Here is a 13460-nt window from a genome sequence, read left to right as displayed (position 1 = left end):
ACAGCGATGTTACCTAGAGTGCAACGAAGGTGTCACGCGTGTTGAAGGAGCTTGTACTTGTCCCAAGCTTGGCAGCGATAGTATATAGAGCTCCTCCAACGGGATACCTACATACGTGTGTGTTTAGGTGTGGGTGTGACATCAAGGGCGCCGATTGTTCATATTCCCTATATATTAGTTGGAGAAGATAATTTTGTACTATGGGGCTTCTGTGAGATTAAATTGGATATACACACAATGTAAAATTGTTCGAAGTGTATTTTTAACTTTTGGTTCAACGTGAAATGTCTGGTGTACACCGAGTCAATTTGTGAAAAATCAGTGAATTATTAAAGACGCCTTGAATTTCAGCATTTCTGTGAGACATTTGGCCACACATCAAGCTTTTCCTGTTCAATTTTGTCTGCATTGTTGATGTTGTTGTTGTTGTTGTTGCTTCAGGTGTTTAAGAGGTCGCCATCTGTCACAGCAATGTCGGCTGACCTGTTCCTTTTTGGGACTCGTGTACGTGTCAGTAGGGTACACATATCTAGATCTTGATATAGTGTCACTTTGGGTGTTCATTAAGATTCTGTTTTGTATTGATTCTTTTTTCGTATATTGAAATGACTTCATTTTTTTTATCTTTGGCTACTCTGTTTATATACGTTCGAGTAGCTGTCCATCTCTCAGAAATGAGTTCGTTTGGGCCTTCGCTCATGCATCTCTTGGCTTTAGGTGATAAAAAGAAGGGCAGGTTGTGTTTGTTTTGACGCCGAGTATTAACTGGCTAACATGTGAACGTATTTAATTGCTGGCAAAGACAATTTATCCGACCTAGGAACGGTCTCCTCGTGTGTAGTTCGTAATGTGCGTTGCCGGTAGCTTCGGAAAGACAAGCTGCGCAATACATCTAAGAAGCTCCTGCTACTTAACTCGCGCTAATAATCCAACCAGAGTGGTCTCCCTTTGTTCACTGCCCGAGAAGAAGCTGGAGGTCCATCCATTCCCCACTAATACACGAGAGATGGAAGTTGATTAACATACTTACAGGAACCAGTTTGTTAATTGTGCTCATGATTCGATTAAGAATTTCACGCCGGCTCTACATAATATTTCTAGCTATGCTCCCGCTCATTTCAAATACCAAGGCAGGGCCCCGGGTGTTTAATTGTAAGGCAAAGTAAGTGTTAACCTGCTCGTAATGATCGACCGGTGTTGACATTCAGTATTGGTTGGGCGTGCATGTATTTGGTCAGTGAACCTGATGTATCATCTGGCTAAGGCGTGTTAAACTGACAAAGGCCACGGTTAAGCAACAGAGAAGATTAAACGCCTCACGCTGATTTGAAGCTTCCTTACTTTTGAAATCAAACATGGTTATATATGGGCCGTATATTTATAATACTAATGCATGTTAAGAGTTAAAAGAATACCTTAATTGTCCCAGTATCATACAAGGCACTTATTACTACGTCTATACCTTGACTGACAATAAGCACTAGACGAGGAGCACAAGCCCCCTTTAAGTCTTAGAATATATCTATTACAGACTCGGTGTCGGCAAAACAGCCACGAACTGCGAAGGGAGATTACTCTCGATCATTCATGTGTGCATGAAACATATAGTAAGTGAAGTAATCGTAAAATAACCAGTGTTCCGACATCAGCTTCGAAGCTATGGCAACCCATGTTCATCTATTGACGTCGGGTTTGCCATCACAGACAGCTCGTAAAATACTCGGCTAGAAGACAGCAACAAAGCGGGATAGGGCAAATGACCCCCTAAATATCTCCATTTGTTGATTAGTTTACTCTGTATAACAACTTCAAGATATCTTAAGACCAGACTCGGTTCAGCCGCCTCTCCTGCTGTGTTGCTGTCATCTTGTCGTTATTAGATCCAAGGAAGGAAGGAAAACAGACTCGTGTGTATACCATTCACTAATATTTATTTAGGTGTAATCAAGAAATAGAATGGCATGTGCCAAAAGAAAATATCTGAATCGGGGCCAAAAAGGAACAGTCCTCTCTTATTAGGAGACAAATAAACTTAGAAATGTCAGCCAAAGGATATGCCAAAACATACTAGATCGAAATAATGTGTCTAAAAATAAGCCAAATGGAAGAAGCCAAAATAGACCAAAAGGGTGAAATGAGTTTATAAAATGGCACCAAAACATATCCTCTCACACACAGACACTCACATCCGTCCATACATCCAAAACACATCTTCATCACCAATACACACTCACACTAAATCACAAAGGCAAAATACATCATCTCCCACATACATCCAATCACACATGCAAAGAACATTCTGTCACATGCACACACAATCCCACATGCAACACACTTCCTCTCACACATGCACTTAATCACACATGAAAAGCACGTCCTGTCATATGTAAAAAACTGCACCTCACACTAACATGCAATCACTCATGCAAAATGCGTTCTCTCACATGCAGACAAAATCACTCATGTAAAACTCATCCCATGCTCACGCAATCACTCATGCACAACGCATCCTCGTACCCATACACACTCACATACAATCACACGTGCAACCCCCCCCCCCCCCCCCCCCCCCCCCTCTCTCTCTCTCTCTCTCACACACACACACACACACACACACACACTGGATGAGAAATCTACGAGAAGATTCTCCTCCAGAAGGCAGTCACTCTCCTCAGTGCCTTCCTCAGAGGATGAACCTCTCGGTCCTCCACAAAGCTGTCGTCGTCCTCGTCCTCATAGACCCAGTAGTCACTGTCGTCGTCACTAGGGGCAAGATAGTAATCGACGAAGGTGATGGTGACTGGGGCAGGGAGCGTCTCGCCGTGGTCAGGGCGGGCCCAGAACGGGGTGAAAACACTCAGGGGGTTGGGAGAGGGGGTCGGGGACGCAGCCTTGGGACGCTACATCGGCGAGTGGGAGGATGGGAGAAAGTAGGGTCATTGGGCGAGGTTTATAGGAGATTTTCAATGACAAATTGCAAGAGAAAGTCAGAGTGCATAGCCCCTGATTACACATGCCATGAGACGGTATCCCACGACAAACATGCTGATAGACTGAAATCTTAGTGTGTAAATGGGAGAAGGGTACCCTGAGACTGCTTTTCAGCACACCATAACAGTGGAAATATAACATAATGTCAATAGTAAGAGGACATCGATACAAGGACAAAAGAAGCAAGCTATTCGGTCGATCATGAAGAACAGGTGAATAAGAAACATACACAGTCGGATTCCTCATCCAGCGACGGCCATAAACTCGCAGCAGGAGTGACATGATACCGGATCATATCTTCCCGTGCTGAAAATAACCAAAACATCACATTTAAATGCACATTAAATCCATGTACAATGGAACCAAAATATTTGGGGGGCCGTCAAAAAGATAGCAACACACGCGAATTGCCGATAACAGAGACCAAAGTGTCAAAAGAGACTCTTTTGGGACACGTATAGGCCACGAGAATGTTTTAGAGGAAATAAAATTGGCATTTAATCCTTGTGTGGATATACATTGCGTCTTACAGTAATGCCATTATAGGCCGCACATTTGAAAGAGAAGTTTACACATAAAAATATACTAAAGCTACGTCTTATATATGTGAAAAACATCTATAGTAGTTTAACAACATCGCCCGTCATATATAAATACCGACAGCTCTCATTTCATTGGCAGAAAAGACATTAAATAGATACACATTTCTCAATTTTTACAAATTGCAAATGGCGGCCAGTGTCATGCCCACCGATGCCGCTGTCAAACTATGGCCAGTTACAGTACTAATCTACATATTAAACACTTTAAAATACAATAACTGTCTTCTCAAATACCTTGAATATGCAGCCTAGTAAACATCTTGTTAGTAGAAGTCCTCGAAACCATGTTGTAGTCAACGAAATGCAGAGCGATAGCAAGCAAGAGCGATAGTGAATCTGTTAAAAACAGAGGGGACGTTGGCAACGACAACGGTTACTATGTTATGAAGATGAAGTCAGAACGAGGCGTCATCGTCCATTTCCGGCAACGTCAAACAGCCACCTAGAGCTGCATGTCATGGGGGCTAAACACTTGGCGAGTTTTAGGTTTTAAAGCGTTGCATGTACATTCAAACGCCGGTTATATGGTAGTTCACCACCAAGTCCAGTCTGCTAGTTGTCCAAAACATACTATTCATTCTCTAAAGCCGCGTAAGATGAGTACACTTCCAATTCCTTTTTCGCTATTTCATACATGTATATCTAAGAAACAGGCGTTGCAGTCTATACACTTACAGTCCTGATTATAATGGCCAATTATACTTCGTCATTAACGCCATTTTGCATGATGCTGAAATACAGAAGATAAGATTTCTGGGAGTGGCCATTTGTTATGATGAAGACAGGAAGAATAGCCTTTAACTTCGACACAAAAGCAAACGACTCAATACAAGTAGCAGATCCTGGTTTGAAGGCCGTTGTCATGGTTTCCGTCGTTGATAAAAAGAAGAGCAGGTTGTATTTGTTTTGACCCTGAGGATTAACTGGCTAACTGGTGAACGTATTTAATTGCTGGCAAAGACAATTCATCTGAACTGGGAACGGTATGCTGGTGTGTAGCTCGTGATGTACGTTTAAGGTTGCCGGTAGCTGCACTACTTGCTGCGGAAAGACAAGCTGTGCAACTCGTCTTGGAAACTCTTCGCTACTAAACTCGCGCTAATAAACCGACAAGAGTGGTCTCCCTTTGTTCATTGGGCGAGAAAAAACTGGATAGGGGACCGGTCCATTCATTCCCCACAAATACATTAGAGATGGAAGTTAATTAACATGCTTACGGAACCAGTTTGTTTATTGTGCTCATGATTCGATTAAGAATTTCACGCCGGCTCTACATCATATTTCTAGCTATGCTCCCGCTCATTTCAAATACCAAGGCAGGGCCCCGAGTGTTTAATTGTAAGGCAAAGTACGTGTTAACCTGCTCGTAATGATCGACCGGTATTGACATTCAGTATTGGTTGGGCGTGCATGTATTTGGTCAGTGAACCTGATGTATCATCTGGCTAAGGCGTGTTAACCTGACAAAGGCCATGGTTAAGCAACAGGGAAGATTAAACGCCTCACGCTGATTTGAAGCTTCCTTACTTTTGAAATCAAACATGGTTATATATGGGCCGTATATTTATAATACTAATGCATGATCAAATTACGAGGTTGTCCCGTCCAATCTACAGCTACACGATGTTTATCTCCCAGCTTATGTCACATGCTCCTTGTGTACCCACTGGACGTAGAAGTCACATGCTCCTTCCTATTGTGCCAACTGAATATACAGTAGCTGATATATGAATATAACGTGTGAGGTCCATTCTTTGTGCCCCTGCCGCGACATGGGGGAACTGCTGCTAATAGGAGCGAACCATACTCACTCACCACTTATTGACTGTGGAGTCATGGGCGTGCAAATACATGGGGGTATTGGGATGTTCCTGTCTAAACATTTAAGGAGAGACTAGACCTGGTCAAATTGGCAGTCCCTGTCGACTTGGTTCAAGTTTTTCAAACACCACTTTGTTTGCTTGATCTAATTGTAGACATGTAGCCTATATCTATCTAAGAGTTAAAAGAATACCTTAATTGTCCCAGTATCATACAAGGCAGTTATTACTACGTCTATACCTTGACTGACAATAAGCACTAGACGAGGAGCACAAGCCCCCTTTAAGTCTTAGAATATATCTATTACAGACTCGGTGTCGGCAAAACAGCCACGAACTGCGAAGGGAGATTACTCTCGATCATTCACGTGTGCATGAAACTTATAGTAAGTGAAGTAATCGTAAAATAACCAGTGTTCCGACATCAGCTTCGAAGCTATGGCAACCCATGTTCATCTATTGACGGGTTTGCCATCACAGACAACTCGTAAAATACTCGGCTAGAAGACAGCAACAAAGCGGGATAGGGCAAATGAGCCCCTAAATATCTCCATTTGTTAATTAGTTTACTCTGTATAACAACTTCAAGATATCTTAAGACCAGACTCGGTTCAGCTGCCTCTCCTGCTGTGTTGCTGTCATCTTGTCGTTATTAGATCCAAGGAAGGAAGGAAAACAGACTCGTGTGTATACCATTCATTAATATTTATTTAGGTGTAATCAAGAAATAGAATGGCATGCGCCAAAGGAAAGTATCTGAATCGGGGCCAAAAAAGGAAGAACAGTGCCTCTCTTATTAGGAGACAAATAAACTTAGAAATGTCAGCCAAAGGATATGCCAAAACATACTAGATCGAAAGAATGTGTCTAAAAATAAGCCAAATGGAAGAAGCCAAAATAGACCAAAAGGATGAAATTAGTTTATAAAATGGCACCAAAACATATCCTCTCACACACAGACACTCACATCCGAACATACATCCAAAACACATCTTCATCACCAATACACACTCACACTAAATCACAAAGGCAAAATACATCATCTCCCACATACATCCAATCACACAGGCAAAGAACATTCTGTCACATGCACACACAATCCCACATGCAACACACTTCCTCTCACACATGCACTTAATCACACATGCAAAGCACGTCCTGTCATATGTAAAAAACTGCACCTCACACTAACATGCAATCACTCATGCAAAATGCGTTCTCTCACATGCAGACAAAATCACTCATGTAAAACTCATCCCCTCACATGCTCACGCAATCACTCATGCACAACGCATCCTCGTACCCATTCACACTCACATACAATCACACGTGCAAACCTCTCCCTCCCTCCCTCTCTCTCTCTCTCTCTCTCTCTCTCTCTCTCTCTCTCTCTCTCTCTCTCTCTCTCACACACACACACACACTGGATGAGAAATCTACGAGAAGATTCTCCTCCAGAAGGCAGCCACTCTCCTCAGTGCCTTCCTCAGAGGATGAACCTCTCGGTCCTCCACGAAGCTGTCGTCGTCCTCGTCCTCATAGACCCAATAGTCACTGTCGTCGTCACTAGGGGCAAGATAGTAATCGACGTAGGTGATGGTGACTGGGGCAGGGAGCGTCTCGCCGTGGTCAGGGCGGGCCCAGAACGGGGTGAAAACACTCAGGGGGTTGGGAGAGGGGGTCGGGGACGCAGCCTTGGGACGCTACATCGGCGAGTGGGAGGATGGGAGAAAGTAGGGTCATTGGGCGAGGTTTATAGGAGATTTTCAATGACAAATTGCAAGAGAAAGTCAGAGTGCATAGCCCCTGATTACACATGCCATGAGACGGTAGCCCACGACAAACATGCTGATAGACTGTTAGAAAGAAATCTTAGTGTGTAAATGGGAGAAGGGTACCCTGAGACTGCTTTTCAGCACACCATAACAGTGGAAATATAACATAATGTCAATAGTATGCATAGGAGGACATCGGTACAAGGACAAAAGAAGCAAGCTATTCGGTCGATCATGAAGAACAGGTGAATAAGAAACATACACAGTCGGATTCCTCATCCAGCGACGGCCATAAACTCGCAGCAGGAGTGACATGATACCGGATCATATCTTCCCGTGCTGAAAATAACCAAAACATCACATTTAAATGCACATTAAATGCATGTACAATGGAACCAAAATATTTGGGGGGCCGTCAAAAAGATAGCAACACACGCGAATTGCCGATAACAGAGACCAAAGTGTCAAAAGAGACTCTTTTGGGACACGTATAGGCCACGAGAATGTTTTAGAGGAAATAAAATGGGCATTTAATCCTTGTGTGGATACACAATGCGTCTTACAGTAATGCCATGATAGGCCGCACATTTGAAAGAGAAGTTTACACATAAAAATATACTAAAGCTACGTCTTATATATGTGAAAAACATCTATAGTAGTTTAACAACATCGTCCGTCATATATAAATACCGACAGCTCTCATTTCATTGGCAGAAAAGACATTAAATAGATACACATTTCTCAATTTTTACAAATTGCAAATGGCGGCCAGTGTCATGCCCACCGATGCCGCTGTCAAACTATGGCCAGTTACAGTACTAATCTACATATTAAACACTTTAAAATACAATAACTGTCTTCTCAAATACCTTGAATATGCAGCCTAGTAAACATCGTGTTAGTAGAAGTCCTCGAAACCATGTTGTAGTCAACGAAATGCAGAGCGATAGCAAGCAAGAGCGATAGTGAATCTGTTAAAAACAGAGGGGGACGTTGGCAACGACAACGGTTACTATGTTATGGAGACGAAGTCAGAACGAGGCGTCATCGTCCATTTCCGGCAACGTCAAACAGCCACCTAGAGCTGCATGTCATGGGGGCTAAACACTTGGCGAGTTTTAGGTTTTAAAGCGTTGCATGTATATTCAAAGGCCGGCTATATGGTAGTTCACCACCAAGTCCAGTCTGCTAGTTGTCGAAAACATACTATTCATTCTCTAAAGCCGCGTAAGATTAGTACCAATGTGAAACTAAAGGATTCGCTATCAGTCAGAAAGGTCTAAGTCTTCCGATTCCTTTTTCGCTATTTCATAGATGTTTATCTAAGAAACAGGCGTTGCAGTCTATACACTTACAGTCCTGATTATAATGGCCAATTATGCTTCGTCATTAACGCCATTTGCATGATGCTGAAATACAGAAGATAAGATTTCTGGACGGGGCCATTTGTTATGATGAAGACTGGAAGAATGGCCTTTAACTTAGACACAAAAGCAAAAGACTTAATACAAGAAGCAGATCCTGGTTTGAAGGCCGTTGTCATGGTTTCCGTCGTTGATAAAAAGAAGAGCAGGTTGTGTTTGTTTTGACCCTGAGGATTAACTGGCTAACTGGTGAACGTATTTAATTGCTGGCAAAGACAATTCATCTGAACTGGGAACGGTATGCTGGTGTGTAGCTCGTGATGTACGTTTAATGTTGCCGGTAGCTGCACTACTTGCTGCGGAAAGACAAGCTGTGCAATTCGTCTTGGAAACTCTTCGCTACTAAACTCGCGCTAATAATCCGACAAGAGTGGTCTCCCTTTGTTCATTGTCCGAGAAAAAGCTGGATAGGGGACTGGTCCATCCATTCCCCACAAATACACGAGAGATGGAAGTTAATTAACATGCTTACGGAACCAGTTTGTTTATTGTGCTCATGATTCGATTAAGAATTTCACGCCGGCTCTACATCATATTTCTAGCTATGCTCCCGCTCATTTCAAATACCAAGGCAGGGCCCCGAGTGTTTAATTGTAAGGCAAAGTAAGTGTTAACCTGCTCGTAATGATCGACCGGTATTGACATTCAGTATTGGTTGGGCGTGCATGTATTTGGTCAGTGAACCTGATGTATCATCTGGCTAAGGCGTGTTAACCTGACAAAGGCCATGGTTAAGCAACAGGGAAGATTAAACGCCTCACGCTGATTTGAAGCTTCCTTACTTTTGAAATCAAACATGGTTATATATGGGCCGTATATTTATAATACTAATGCATGTTCAAATTACGAGGTTGTCCCGTCCAATCTACAGCTACACGATGTTTATCTCCCAGCTTATGTAACATGCTCCTTGTGTACCCACTGGACGTAGAAGTCACATGCTCCTTCCTATTGTGCCAACTGAATATACTAGCTGATATATGAATATAACGTGTGAGGTCCATTCTTTGTGCCCCTGCCGCGACATGGGGGAACTGCTGCTAATAGGAGCGAACCATACTCACTCACCACTTATTGACTGTGGAGTCATGGTCGTGCAAATACATGGGGATATTGGGATGTTCCTGTCTAAACATTTAAGGAGAGACTAGACCTGGTCAAATTGGCAGTCCCCGTCGACTTGGTTCAAGTTTTTCAAACACCACTTTGTTTGCTTGATCTAATTGTATGTAGCCTATATCTATCTAAGAGTTAAAAGAATACCTTAATTGTCCCAGTATCATACAAGGCACTTATTACTACGTCTATACCTTGACTGACAATAAGCACTAGACGAGGAGCACAAGCCCCCTTTAAGTCTTAGAATATATCTATTACAGACTCGGTGTCGGCAAAACAGCCACGAACTGCGAAGGGAGATTACTCTCGATCATTCACGTGTGCATGAAACTTATAGTAAGTGAAGTAATCGTAAAATAACCAGTGTTCCGACATCAGCTTCGAAGCTATGGCAACCCATGTTCATCTATTGACGGGTTTGCCATCACAGACAACTCGTAAAATACTCGGCTAGAAGACAGCAACAAAGCGGGATAGGGCAAATGAGCCCCTAAATATCTCCATTTGTTAATTAGTTTACTCTGTATAACAACTTCAAGATATCTTAAGACCAGACTCGGTTCAGCTGCCTCTCCTGCTGTGTTGCTGTCATCTTGTCGTTATTAGATCCAAGGAAGGAAGGAAAACAGACTCGTGTGTATACCATTCATTAATATTTATTTAGGTGTAATCAAGAAATAGAATGGCATGCGCCAAAGGAAAGTATCTGAATCGGGGCCAAAAAAGGAAGAACAGTGCCTCTCTTATTAGGAGACAAATAAACTTAGAAATGTCAGCCAAAGGATATGCCAAAACATACTAGATCGAAAGAATGTGTCTAAAAATAAGCCAAATGGAAGAAGCCAAAATAGACCAAAAGGATGAAATTAGTTTATAAAATGGCACCAAAACATATCCTCTCACACACAGACACTCACATCCGAACATACATCCAAAACACATCTTCATCACCAATACACACTCACACTAAATCACAAAGGCAAAATACATCATCTCCCACATACATCCAATCACACAGGCAAAGAACATTCTGTCACATGCACACACAATCCCACATGCAACACACTTCCTCTCACACATGCACTTAATCACACATGCAAAGCACGTCCTGTCATATGTAAAAAACTGCACCTCACACTAACATGCAATCACTCATGCAAAATGCGTTCTCTCACATGCAGACAAAATCACTCATGTAAAACTCATCCCCTCACATGCTCACGCAATCACTCATGCACAACGCATCCTCGTACCCATTCACACTCACATACAATCACACGTGCAAACCTCTCCCTCCCCCCCCCCCTCTCTCTCTCTCTCTCTCTCTCTCTCTCTCTCTCTCTCTCTCTCTCTCTCTCTCTCTCTCACACACACACACATACACACACACACACTGGATGAGAAATCTACGAGAAGATTCTCCTCCAGAAGGCAGCCACTCTCCTCAGTGCCTTCCTCAGAGGATGAACCTCTCGGTCCTCCACGAAGCTGTCGTCGTCCTCGTCCTCATAGACCCAATAGTCACTGTCGTCGTCACTAGGGGCAAGATAGTAATCGACGTAGGTGATGGTGACTGGGGCAGGGAGCGTCTCGCCGTGGTCAGGGCGGGCCCAGAACGGGGTGAAAACACTCAGGGGGTTGGGAGAGGGGGTCGGGGACGCAGCCTTGGGACGCTACATCGGCGAGTGGGAGGATGGGAGAAAGTAGGGTCATTGGGCGAGGTTTATAGGAGATTTTCAATGACAAATTGCAAGAGAAAGTCAGAGTGCATAGCCCCTGATTACACATGCCATGAGACGGTAGCCCACGACAAACATGCTGATAGACTGTTAGAAAGAAATCTTAGTGTGTAAATGGGAGAAGGGTACCCTGAGACTGCTTTTCAGCACACCATAACAGTGGAAATATAACATAATGTCAATAGTATGCATAGGAGGACATCGGTACAAGGACAAAAGAAGCAAGCTATTCGGTCGATCATGAAGAACAGGTGAATAAGAAACATACACAGTCGGATTCCTCATCCAGCGACGGCCATAAACTCGCAGCAGGAGTGACATGATACCGGATCATATCTTCCCGTGCTGAAAATAACCAAAACATCACATTTAAATGCACATTAAATGCATGTACAATGGAACCAAAATATTTGGGGGGCCGTCAAAAAGATAGCAACACACGCGAATTGCCGATAACATAGACCAAAGTGTCAAAAGAGACTCTTTTGGGACACGTATAGGCCACGAGAATGTTTTAGAGGAAATAAAATGGGCATTTAATCCTTGTGTGGATACACAATGCGTCTTACAGTAATGCCATGATAGGCCGCACATTTGAAAGAGAAGTTTACACATAAAAATATACTAAAGCTACGTCTTATATATGTGAAAAACATCTATAGTAGTTTAACAACATCGTCCGTCATATATAAATACCGACAGCTCTCATTTCATTGGCAGAAAAGACATTAAATAGATACACATTTCTCAATTTTTACAAATTGCAAATGGCGGCCAGTGTCATGCCCACCGATGCCGCTGTCAAACTATGGCCAGTTACAGTACTAATCTACATATTAAACACTTTAAAATACAATAACTGTCTTCTCAAATACCTTGAATATGCAGCCTAGTAAACATCTTGTTAGTAGAAGTCCTCGAAACCACGTTGTAGTCAACGAAATGCAGAGCGATAGCAAGCAAGAGCGATAGTGAATCTGTTAAAAACAGAGGGGGACGTTGGCAACGACAACGGTTACTATGTTATGGAGACGAAGTCAGAACGAGGCGTCATCGTCCATTTCCGGCAACGTCAAACAGCCACCTAGAGCTGCATGTCATGGGGGCTAAACACTTGGCGAGTTTTAGGTTTTAAAGCGTTGCATGTATATTCAAAGGCCGGCTATATGGTAGTTCACCACCAAGTCCAGTCTGCTAGTTGTCGAAAACATACTATTCATTCTCTAAAGCCGCGTAAGATTAGTACCAATGTGAAACTAAAGGATTCGCTATCAGTCAGAAAGGTCTAAGTCTTCCGATTCCTTTTTCGCTATTTCATACATGTTTATCTAAGAAACAGGCGTTGCAGTCTATACACTTACAGTCCTGATTATAATGGCCAATTATGCTTCGTCATTAACGCCATTTGCATGATGCTGAAATACAGAAGATAAGATTTCTGGACGGGGCCATTTGTTATGATGAAGACTGGAAGAATGGCCTTTAACTTAGACACAAAAGCAAAAGACTTAATACAAGAAGCAGATCCTGGTTTGAAGGCCGTTGTCATGGTTTCCGTCGTTGATAAAAAGAAGAGCAGGTTGTGTTTGTTTTGACCCTGAGGATTAACTGGCTAACTGGTGAACGTATTTAATTGCTGGCAAAGACAATTCATCTGAACTGGGAACGGTATGCTGGTGTGTAGCTCGTGATGTACGTTTAATGTTGCCGGTAGCTGCACTACTTGCTGCGGAAAGACAAGCTGTGCAATTCGTCTTGGAAACTCTTCGCTACTAAACTCGCGCTAATAATCCGACAAGAGTGGTCTCCCTTTGTTCATTGTCCGAGAAAAAGCTGGATAGGGGACTGGTCCATCCATTCCCCACAAATACACGAGAGATGGAAGTTAATTAACATGCTTACGGAACCAGTTTGTTTATTGTGCTCATGATTCGATTAAGAATTTCACGCCGGCTCTACATCATATTTCTAGCTATGCTCCCGCTCATTT

This window comes from Haliotis rufescens, unplaced genomic scaffold, assembly GCF_023055435.1.
Source record: "Haliotis rufescens isolate VD_foot unplaced genomic scaffold, xgHalRufe1.0.p SCAF_23, whole genome shotgun sequence".
Taxonomy (NCBI): Eukaryota; Metazoa; Mollusca; class Gastropoda; order Lepetellida; family Haliotidae; genus Haliotis; species Haliotis rufescens.
This window is presented reverse-complemented; position numbering follows the sequence as displayed.